Here is an 11,912-nt window from a genome sequence, read left to right on the forward strand (position 1 = left end):
GTGATCTGACCCAGGAATTACTGAGTTCTAATCCCAGCTCTGACGCTGATTCCAACTCTGTGGTCTTGTCCAAGTTATTTTTTCTGCACGTTTTGGATGCCTCAAGCTTTACATGCACATCTTTAGACATTGTTCTCTCAAATTGGGCCCCCAGAATTAGTGGACCCTTTTGAAAATGTGGGCTTAAATCTTACTGAGTCTCAATTTCCCCAGTTGTAAAATGAGGATATTACTGAGGTTGCTCCCTATTACAACATAGCATAATCATAGAAATGTAGGACTGGAAGGTACCTCAAGAAGTCATCAAGTCCAGCCCCTTGTACTGAGGCAGGACCATCCAAACCTGGACCATCCCTGACAGGTGTTTGTTCAACCTTTTCTTAAAAATGTGCATGATGGGGATTCCACAATCACCCTTGGAAGCCAGAGGTTATTCCAGAGGTTAACTATGCTTATTGTTAGAAAGTTTTTCCTAATATCTCATCCAGATGTCCCTTGCTGCAGGTTAAGCCTATTACTATTTGTTCTCCATGTCCACTACAGGTAGGACCATCCTCTTTAGAACAGTCCTTAACTGTTATCAAGTCTCCCCTCAGCCTTCTTTTTTCATTCCCAGTATTTTTAACCCTACACTCCTGAATTATATTAGTGTTTTTCAAAACTACGTTTCATTGTTGACTCATATGCAATTTGTGAAGCATTACACACCCCAGATCCTTTTCAGCCATACTATCGCCTGGCCCATTTTTAGACATTTTGTAGTTGTGCATTTGATTTTTTCCTTCCTAAGGCAAGTACTTTGCACTTGTCTTTACTGAATTTCATCTTTTTGATTTCAGCCCAATTTTCCAGTTTGTCAAGGTCATTTTGAATTCTAATCCTGTCATCCAAAGTCCTTGCAACACCTCCCATCTTGGTGTCATCCACAAATTTTATAAGCATACTCTCCACTCCATTATCCAAGTCATTAAAGAAAATACTGGGAAATACCAGACCCAGGGCTGACCCCTGTGAGACCCCACTAGATATGTCTTTCCAGATTGACAGCGAATAATTGATAACTCCTCTTTGAGTACAGTCTTTCAACCAGTTGTGCATCTACCTTATCACATTTCCCTAGTTGGCTTATGAGAATATCATGTGGGACTGTGTCAAAAGCCTTACTAAAATCAAGATATTTACATCTACTATTTCCTCCCATCCACTAGGCCAGTAATTCTATATGCTGTTGCTATTCTTTTGGACTCTTTCTTAGCAATACTACTACTTCAAAGGTGCATTATGAGGTTTACTTTATTCATGTTTTAATAGTCAGTAGACAAAAAGCACTATATGAGTGTTAAGTGTTGTTGTTCTGGGCCTGGTAACCTTGACAATGTCTCTTCACAAAGTAGTAAGTGAGGAAGCTCTATAGCCAAAAGTAAAACATGGAAATTAACTAGCCTGTTGTTCATTCTGAAACCTGGAGTTTGGTCACTTTGGGGTATCCCATAGTAGATTCTTTTTGGCACTGTCACACTTTCACATATACTAAATATTGTCTAGATATTTCCTAAACAGGACTATCTCCGGGGATTGAAACCATAGGGTATACAGCTTAAAATAAAGATAGTGATATATGGGCAGAAAAGAGCAGAGCACAACTCTTCCGGGAATCACTCCAAGAAAATAAATATGCAAGATGGCACTTTATCCCTACACAGAGCTGGCAAGGGAAGAATAACATTTGGATTTGATCATTTTAAAATTAAATAAAAATTAATTCTGTGCTCGTACATACATGCTGCTCTCCCATTGAAATTAAAGGGTATATCAAGTGGTAAAGTTTGACCTAGTGTGACAAATTCAGACCTGGTATCAACAGATGCAGCTCCACTGACTTCGGTGGAGGTCTGAGTTTGGTACCTAGTTTTTGACATACCCATGGGTCTTCTGGAAACGATCATTGTAATTTAGTCTCTATCTTTGTTGTTCTCCAACCTTTCCATAACATAAACTCATTCTTAGGAGAGAGTCTGCGAATAGCTTTACAACTTGCCACTGCACACAAGGGGTAACAAGAAGAGATTGTACCCAGAAGAGATTCCAATGGATGAATTGGCAGCAAAGAGAGTCATGGTGTAACTATGCAGGGTGCAGTCAGATGTTTGTGTGTGTTTTGTTTGAATGTAATCTGGAAATAAACAGGGTTCCAATGGAGTTCGTGGTGTGCTGATGTGATGTGCTCACACCAGCCTTTGTTGCCTAATAAATGGGTTGGTACGCATTGCACCATTTGTAGTTTTTATTTGAGGTGGCTACCTTCAGCCTCAATGAGATGCAAAATTTAACCTGATGATGAGAAATGAAACAGGTTCTTACCCACAGAACTTACAGGTGATAGTGTGAGCTAGTACAATACAATGCAATATGGCACCATATAAACTCAGAATGGTGTATGGGAATAATAAATGGAATGCTTCATGGACCATACAGATTTTCAGAAGATTTTAAAGGAAGAGAAAAAGGCAGTTTAGTGCACACCAACTAGAAGGCTCCTCTAAACATAAAAAAGTCGCATGAAAGAAGGCACAAAAATCGTAGTGAGCAAATGATATATGTAAGGAGATAGACATGGGTGGTAGGTAGTAAATCTGAGGCAGTAGAGGAGAGGAGAGTGAAGATTTGGGTGAGTGCAAAGTTAAGGGGAACCTTGTGTTTTATTGTTGTATGCAGTAATAGAACTGAACGATTTCATATGAGGGTTGCCAACTTTCCAATTTCTGAAAACTGGACGCCCCTGCTCTGCCCCCTACCTAGAGGCCTACCTCTTGCTCCACCCCTCCCCCAAAGTCCCACCCTCTGCTCACTCCTCTCCCCCCCATCTGCCCTGCACCCCGCCCAAGGACCACTGTACTCTTCCCACCCCTCTAGTTACCTGCACGGGGGGAGGCTCTCTCCATAGGCTACTCACTCAAGTCACACACGAAGTCTGGGGAAGAGCTGGGAACAGAACCCAGGAATCCTGACTTCCATCCCCATCCCCGCTCTAACCACAAAACACTTTTCACTTCTCTGAGCCAAGAACAGGGCTCAGGAGTCCGTCCCAGTTCCCCTACTCTAACCCACTTCCCACACTCCTCTCCCAGAGCAGAGGATGGAACCCAAGCGTCCTGGCTCCCAGTCCCCTGCTCTAATACCTCCCCTCCCACCCAGGCTGGCTCAAAAAAAGGTACATGGAAATATTGGTTCTGAGGTCACCTTGCTTCTCCCAAGGGGTTTAACGAGCCGCTGATCCTGGTGCCTCCACACCCTACAGTGAGGGGCTCTTGGGGCCCTGGCTCCAGGGCTACCTCAGCAGTGGGCTAGGGCAAACTGGCTGCAAAGTGCTGGAGTCTGCCAGCTTCTGTCACCTGGAAGATGCGGGGGCCCGAGTTCCTAGGGAGCAGCTCCTACCTGGGCAGTGATCTTGCTATGCGTGGAGCTTGGATTGGCAGCCCAGCCCAGCCCTTCAGGGGAAGTAGCCCCATGCAGCACGCGAAGCCCAGGCCCCTCTGCAGCTGGCAGGGGGCGAGTGGAGTGGGGCCAGAGGCTGCTCTCCAAACAGCCCATCTCCCGACATCCGCACCCCACAGGTAGCGGGCTGCCCCCTTTCTTTCCTGCAGCATGCTCGGAGTTTGCCTTCCCCTCGCCTGCTCTGCTCGCAGCGCCGATGCAAACCTGCGGGTGCTCCCCTTCCCCAGCCCCAGGCTGGCCCCCTCCTCAGCTGGAGCTGCCTCCCTAGGTTGCAAGAGGCCTGCTGGAGCTGCCACTGAAACTCTCCATCAGCAGCTGAGCAGCTGCTGGTCTTCCAGCAGTGGGGAGGCTGATGGCAGTTACTTTGGTAACTGGCCTTTTAGTGTCTGGTCAGCAGTGCTGACTGGACACTGCCAGGTCCCCTTTCCTAACAGATTTTCCAGTTGAAAACCGAACTCCTGACAACCCCATGAGTCTAAAACATTAGTTTGTTGGTATCTTTGTAAATTCTTTTCCTAATAACCATCATGTTTCTTTGTGCTACTTTTAAGTTTTGGAGTCTAAGGGCAACAGTCAAAAGAATGCAATAGTTTATGCCATATTGTTCTAAATTAATTCTGTTCATCAGTTGCTTTCTGCTCTTTCTTTTTCTTTTGGCTTTTGCATGTTGCAATCTCTGTATGGCTGGAAGTTCTTACATTACCAAAGAAGTGATTTAGCTCTGACTGCACTGGGGAATCCCAAGAAATAATATAGGTTCCGCCAGATGACATGGCACATCTCCAACACTTCAGATTCCAGTGTGGTTTGAATACTGTATCTAAGCTTAGTAAGATATCTTGCTGTGTAAATTTTCTGGTAAAAAGTCCTTTATGACAAAATATCACCCTTCTTGGAACAAAACGCATAGTCTGTCATAATCTTGATTTCACAAGTTAGCTCATTTAAAGGTGGTAAGCCAAATTCTAATGCTGAGTTTCATTTATTATTAATTATTATTATTACAACATCATTTTTATAACACCATAAGTGTGCACTGTGCTTTATTTACAAATGACAGATAGAGTCACATCCCCAAAAAGCATACAAATACTGAGATCCTGAATTTGAGGCCATAGAGTGCCCTGGAGATTCATTAGTAGAGATGATCCTCTATGCAGATGTCACCCTTTCTGTGTAGAAAGGGGGCAGCAGCCCAGAACCACTGAGTGTATGAATGGGAACAGGTGGGAAAAGCTGAGGGATGCCATCATCCCCCTATCAACTGCACGAGGAATCAGCAGAAAAAGTTCATTCTGCCTCAGGCTGAACTTATTTGTCCAGAAATCCCCTGCAGCTACTCTGCATCCCTGGAATAATCTTCAAAATTGAAATGAAAACTTTTACTTTTTTACAATTTGGATGTGGATTCATTGGTTGTGGAAGGCTTCACATTCACAGTCCTGGAGACTGAAGTCCCTTGTTTATCAGCAGAACAGATATAGCACAGACATTGCTGTCCCTAGCCTTGTGACAGAGGGTTTTTATACGTTCAATGTGCCCCCTGCACTGAATACCAGTCCAACTGATCCCCACCTCCACCAGTCTTTTCAAGGTGGTCTCATACTAGTGCAGATTTTGGCTGCTTCTCCTAAAAATCACACTCCCTGCTGTACTCAAACCAGAGGTTAATGAGACACCTGGTGAGCTCCTCTGGTCAGTTAGCAGCACACTGGGTAGGCAGTTTGTAATGTTGTTTTGCACAGATGGGCTGAGCTGGGCAGGAAATAGAGAAGGTGGCATAGAATCAAGGGGTAAATGCTGATGTATATAAACAGGCACATACGCGGCTTTCAGTGCATAGGATGTGAGTGGGAAGTACCGTAAGTAGTTAGAAGGGCTGGAACAGACAGGCTCCAGGAATTGTGGGAAGCCATTGGAGGACTATCTAAACACAAGCTTAGCAACACATGATTTAGCTGCATCCTCACTGCAAAGTGGGTGGGTAGGAACACACCTTAAAGCAAAACCTGCTTTAACGCACACCCCCAGTCACGCATGCGAGCATTTATTCAAAAGGCATATAAGCACATGTCTGAGGTTTTATGTGTGGATGGATGGTACCAGTGTCTGGGCTTAAAATTATATAAAACATGTGGTAAGCCTGCAGTGCAGAACCCTTAGCGGGATTACTTCTAGCAATGAGAGAATAGTTTGGTCTCCATCCCCGATCAGTCCTTGGTCTCTCCTGAGCTGGCTAACTATGTTGGTAGATTTTATGGTGTGGATACTTGTCCATTGGAAACTGGACTGAGACCACCAATTCATTTTACAGAGGCCACCAAACAGCCACCAGAAGATAATAAGTTTTAGTCACTACCAATCTGGGCTGGATAGCGACAAGATCTATTCCACACCCCGTTACCAATCCTCCAAGCCACTGAATTCCCACAAGAAAATAAATATTTTTGTTGTATGTGGTTATTTGACAGTGTAGAGGCCACCTGTTTCCACTTACGTGTTTGTCAGTTACCTGATGTTTCAGAGCAGCAAGGGGAATTCACTCTGTCTTGAAGGTATTTTAGTGTAAAAATGGGAAGAAAGATAGTCTTGTGGTTAAAACACAAGAATGGAAGACAAGAGGCCCCACAACAGACTTCCTCTGTGACCCTGTGAAAATCAGTTACCCTTTCTGTGCCTCACTTTCTCCATCAGTAAAAAGGGGTTTTGATTATTGAATTCATTAATATTTATGAAATGCTTCAATCATTGCTAATTCCTCCCCTCCCCTTTAACTTCCAAGAAACTCAGTGGTAGATTCCCCCCACCCTCAATATTTGGAAACTAAAAGTCACTCCTTCGACTTGGGCTTAATGAAGTTGTGTCTCTTTATAAGATTATTTAAATATATAAGAGTAATAACAATCAAATTAAGGCTGACAATTTAAGCTTGGCTCTTGCTATTATATCTTCAGGGAGACATGTTTGTTTTCTGTCCAATGCAGTGAATGAAGTCTGAATATCAGCACAAATCTTTAGCCATATCTCAGAGTGATAGGCAGTGGGAGGTAACTGAAGCATATTTATTTATTGACCAAGCTTGTGAAGACCTTGTGCTCAGCTTGATGGCATTTATCTGTCTCAGTGTATGTAACATAATAACTTTTGAACACCACATCTGATCAATTCCTAAATTTCAGAGAATGTTCCCAGACATCAATGGCCCGAACCCTTTTGATTTTGGGGAAAATCAAAAGGGGACAAATGGGGGACATAGGGAGCACCTGCCACCTGACTGGCACAGCCAGAGCTTCATGCACCTCTTCACATGTCTATATATAAAACAATTGGTTGATGGCACTTATTAATGGCTTCCAGCATAACAATACCCCTTCTAATTTTGATCTATGCTCGCAATAGAGATTAACATTTTGATAACTCGTTCAAGGTATCTCCCCAACAGAAAGAAAAATAATGACTGGGGGGATGGACACAGAGCACCTAACATAGGGCTGGGGAATGGAGGACTTGGGAACACACATGCAGCCCCTAACATGGGAGGAGACTGTGGGGAACACAAAGCCTCTGGCACACAGGGGAAGGTGGGAAACAGGGGCACACAGAACCCTGGCAGAAGGGGGAATTGGGGAACCCTGGCATGTGGCAGAGAGGAGGATGGGGGCACACAGAGCTTTGACTGTGGGGAGATGAGGGACACACAGAACCCAAAGCATAAGGGGGGTGAGGTGGGATAAGTTTCAAGGAGTCCCTGAAATAGGGGCGGATGGGAGGGTTGCACACAAAGAGCTTGGGGTAGGGAGATGGAGGAATGCATGTAGCCCCTGTTGTGTGCAATAAGCTCTGCCTACAGAAGCTATAAAGAGTGTGACCCCCTAGTTCGCATTTTTTAAAAAGTATACACCTGTACATGTTCTGATTGTCTCCCTCTTCCCTGCCATTCATATGTTGTTTGCTTTTTAGATTACTATTGGTTCAGGAAAGCAACTGTACTTTCCTGTGTGCTTAGAACATGCCTAGCAGATTGTGCACTATCAGAATACAAATAATAAGAAGTAACTCATTGCTAAGAAACCATTTTTGCACTAGAGCTAATTCATACCCAAAAGGGTGTTTTTCCTATATACTTTTTTTAAACACCCCCCCCCCCATCTCTTTCATCATTAAGTTTGGCCAGATCCTGAAAGCCCTACCAACCATTTACTCCCATTAGTTCCACTGAGACTACTTGCATTTGCAGAATTAAGGCCTATGTTTTATTAACTTAAAAATTAACAGTAAAAATAGGAATCCAGTTGGAACCATTGACTTACTTATCCTGATATTAATGTCAGTGTTATCTCCTATCATTTCTGTAATAGTACAACCCTCATCACTCAATAGTGTATCATACATTGTACTTACCTGCATGGTACTAGTGGCATTTTGAATATGTTTTAAATAATGTAAGATGAGTTGCCTTAATGCCACATTGTTCTTTTAAATAATAAGCCATTTGACGAAGACAGACTTTTGGCTGCTGTCCATGACTACCATATGGTACACAGAGATAAGGGAAGATCTTGTGATTAGGTTCTAAAAAGGAAAAAAAGTAATAAATGTAGTTGTCAGCTGGCTCTTGTTTGTCATGTTTCATAATCCTCATGTACAAGTTTAGGAAATGAGTGAAACTGCTGAAATGATATCTATGAGCATGGTCTATGTACTCTGCAATTCTGAGAAAGTGGAATTTGCTGTAGAATTGTGCTCCAAAATCTAAAGTTTTGTCTATACTAAAAATTGCATTGGCTTAACTTAACAGTGTTTTTAAATTGGTTAAACTAAAGTGATCTAAGCCAGGTTTAAATAATTTTAAGTGTGCCCACAAAGGGGTCTGTACTCTTTAACTAAATCAATTTAGAAAAACATCCTTAGACGATGCAACTTTTAACACAGACAAGGCCCAAGCTTTCATTTAAAAAAAAAAATTCTAGCCCTTGTCATGGCAAAGAAAACCATGAACTCATCATAAATTGATGTAGTGATGTCTGCCTAAACCAACAGACAGCCTGGAATAATAGCGTTGAAAGATGTGAACTGCTCCACTCATTTTAATAGGGTATTAACTTTGAAAATTAAGCCATTGTGTGTACACACAACTTACATTTCACCAAAGTCCATTTTAAAATGTGTTTATGTCTGGTCTACACACAGTTTTTATACTGATTTAACTATTTTGGTAGTTTGGGTTTTAACTTATAGGGCTACCATATGTCCGGATTTCCCCGGACATGTCCGGCTTTTCGGTCTATAAATAGCCGTCTGGGAGGGATTTTTAAAAATCTAAAAATGTCCGGGATTTCCCCCCAGTCGGCTATTAATAGACAGAAAAGCAGCGGCCAAGCACCGCTGAACACCCAAAGCCCCTTCCCAGCTCCCCCCATCCCCTGCAGCCTTACCATGCTGTCCGGCCCCCCAGCTGTCTTCCCCCTCCTCCACTCCCCTGAACGCTCCGCCCACCTGCTCCTCCCCCTCCCCTGCTTCCTGAGAATCAGATCTTTGCGGGAAGTGTGAAAAGAAGCAGGGGCAAGTGGGAGGCAGCAGCAGGTAAGCTGGGGCAGGGGAAGGGGGGCGTGAGGAGAGCTCCGGGGAGGCACGGCCCTGGCCGAGCGGCGCCCAGCAGCCCCAGTGGCTCCGGCCCAGCTCGGGCCCCAATGGTTCCGGCCCCAGGGTGGCGGCCCTGGATCCGGCCCCAGCACCCCGGCCCGGCCCGGCTCTGGCCCCAGCACCCCGGCCCGGCCCGGCTCTGGCCCCAGCACCCCCGGCCCGGGCCTGGCTCCGGCCCCAGCAACCCCGGCCTGGGCCCAGCCCGGCTCCGGCCCCAGCACCCCCAGCCTGGCTCCGGCCCCGGTTCCAGCTGAGCGCGCCAGCCCAGCCCCAAGCCCTGCAACCCCGGCTCGGGCCCGGCCCCAGCACCGCCGGCCCCAGTTCCGGCTGAGCGCGCCAGCCGAGCCCCAAGCCCCGCAACCCTGGCCCGGGCCCGGCCCCAGTTCTGGCTGAGCACGCCAACCCAGGCCCAAGCCCCGCAACCCCGGCTGAAGCACAGCCCGATTCCTGGGCTCTTTAAAGCTGGCCCGGGTCACGGGACAGGGAGGGGGGGTGGAATGGGTCGGGAGTTTGGGGGGGGCTGTTAGGGGGGCAGGGGTATGGAGAGGGGTCGAGGCAGGCAGGGACAGGGAGCAGAGGGGGTTGGATGGGTCAGGAGTTCTGGGGGTACTGTCAGGGGGCGGGGAGCAGTTGGATAGGGCATGGGAGTCCCCGGGGGTCTGTCTGGGGGTGGGGGTGTGATTATGGGGTGGGGGTGTGGATAAGGGTTGGAGCAGTCAGGGGACAGGTAGGGTCGTAGGGGGTTCTCAGGAGGGGGCAGTCAGGGGACAAGAAGCAGGGCGGCTTAGATAGGGGGTGGGCTCCTAGGGGGCAGTTAGTGGCAGGGGTCCCAGGAGGGGGCAGTCAGGGGACAAGGAGCGGGGGGGGGGGGATTGGGGGGGGTGGGGGGGGGGGGCGCGGGGGGGGGAGGGGGGGGGGGGGGGGGGGGGGGGGGGGGGGGGGGGGCTAGAGCGGGGCTCCTTCCCCCCCAGTGTCCTCTTTTTTGCTTGTGGAAATATGGTAACCCTATTTTAACTATGCTGGTTTCAAACCAAGACAGTGATACAAAAAATGTGTGTAAACAAGCCCTTATTTAAACTAGTATAAACTCCTAAGTAGACACGCTTATCTCAATTTAGTTGAAGTCAATAACTTAAATGATTTTAGTTAAAGCAGTACAAGTTGTGTGTGCAAAGCATAATGATATTTATTTCATTGTCAACAATATTAACTATTTCATGACTGGAGCGATGATGATCAATACGTTTACTCACAAATTTAAACTGTCTTTCCACACTCTCCCAGATGTCAAAAGGTCCAACTGCAGGAGCGCCATTTCAGATTTTTGGGGAGAAGGGACTTTAACTGTGATTCCAGGAGCTACGGAGGCACGTGAAAACTCTAATTTTTTTGCAGATAATAACTTAGAAATTAGCTGACAGGAGCACTGTACCTAATTCCTATATAAAGAAAGAAAAAATATATACAAACACGAATTAAAGCCATATTTTATATTTATATTAAATTTAGAACAATCAGGAGATTTAATACAGCAAAATATTCCCAATCCCAAGCCTGAAGATATCAGTTCTGGGGCTTTAACACAGATATCAGAAACATAGGTTTGATACTTTGTACACTATCTTTAGTAGAGATAAATAAAAATAAATAAAATCTGATTAAAATTTGCTTATTTCTCTAACAGACACACTCTGTGTTACTGCCTCTATTTTAGTCAATTGTTTTTCACTCCACTAAACATATACTTATTTAATTTTAAAATATGTGATTAAGCTTTTTTCTCTTTTATTAAGAACGGGAATTTATTTTTCTAATTATTTTGGCATTTATGTTTGCTGATCACAATTATGTATGTAACTCACTAACATTTGACTCTATCATTACTATTAGTTTCAGACTTGGAATCACATTTATTTTCATACAAATTTTAAGTTATTTTACACATATAACTAAAATACAATTTGAAAATAAGCAATCTTCAGTTGCACAGTGTCTAAAGTTATGTGTTTAGATAATTTTTTTTTAAACTGGCACTGCTAGGACGAGTACAAGCTAAATTTACATTCTAGAAGGATACTATTATTTGATTGTACCACTTCTAAATAATGAATGACAAAGCACAATATGGTAATAAAAGTAATTATGATAATTACCCAAGCCAGGACAGGTTAGGTATTTTAGAACTCACTACTCAAAGAATTACATTTAAGCATAAAAGAGAAATAAAGTAATGAAATTCACAGATGAGTCAAAAAACTAAATATAACTACTGTAACTAAAATAACAGTACTGTAAACCTTAACAAACTTTGAAAGAATAAAAATACAGAGAATAGATGTGCATTGCAAATTTTGACTGTAAGTACCAAGAAATAACAACAACAATAATAATAATACAAGTGTGTGTGTGTTGGGGGGGAGTGTGTGAGGGAGACTGTGTGTGTGTGTGTGTGAGAGAGAGAGAGAGAGAGAATGTGTTTGGGGGAGCATGTTAAAGAGTGTGTGTTGGGGGAGTGTATGTGGAAGACTGTGTGTGTGCTTGAGGCTACATCTTCACTACGGGGGGGGGGTCGATTTAAGATACGCAAATTCAGCTACGCGAATAGCGTAGCTGAATTCGATGTATCGCAGCCAACTTACCCCGCTGTAGGGACGGCGGCAAAATTGACCTCTGCGGCTTCCCGTCGACGGCGCTTACTCCCACCTCCGCTGGTGGAGTAAGAGCGTCGATTCGGGGATTGACTGTCGCGTCCCAATGGGACGCGATAAATTGAT

The 11,912-nt window shown here is 44.7% G+C and overlaps 1 long non-coding RNA gene across 1 annotated transcript in view; it reads right to left on the bottom strand.

Moving 5' to 3' along the window:
- Positions 1 to 10,906, bottom strand: part of LOC117875021 — an 84,747-nt gene extending 73,841 nt beyond the window's left edge. The window contains exons 1-2 of the long non-coding RNA XR_004645165.1: positions 10,392 to 10,906; positions 7,897 to 8,067 (exon numbers count right to left, since the gene is read on the bottom strand). This is a non-coding gene — a long non-coding RNA (uncharacterized LOC117875021). The remainder of the gene's footprint in view (positions 1 to 7,896; positions 8,068 to 10,391) is intronic.
- Between the last annotated feature and the right edge of the window lie 1,006 nt (positions 10,907 to 11,912).

This window comes from Trachemys scripta, chromosome 3, assembly GCF_013100865.1.
Source record: "Trachemys scripta elegans isolate TJP31775 chromosome 3, CAS_Tse_1.0, whole genome shotgun sequence".
NCBI classification, from domain to species: Eukaryota; Metazoa; Chordata; order Testudines; family Emydidae; genus Trachemys; species Trachemys scripta.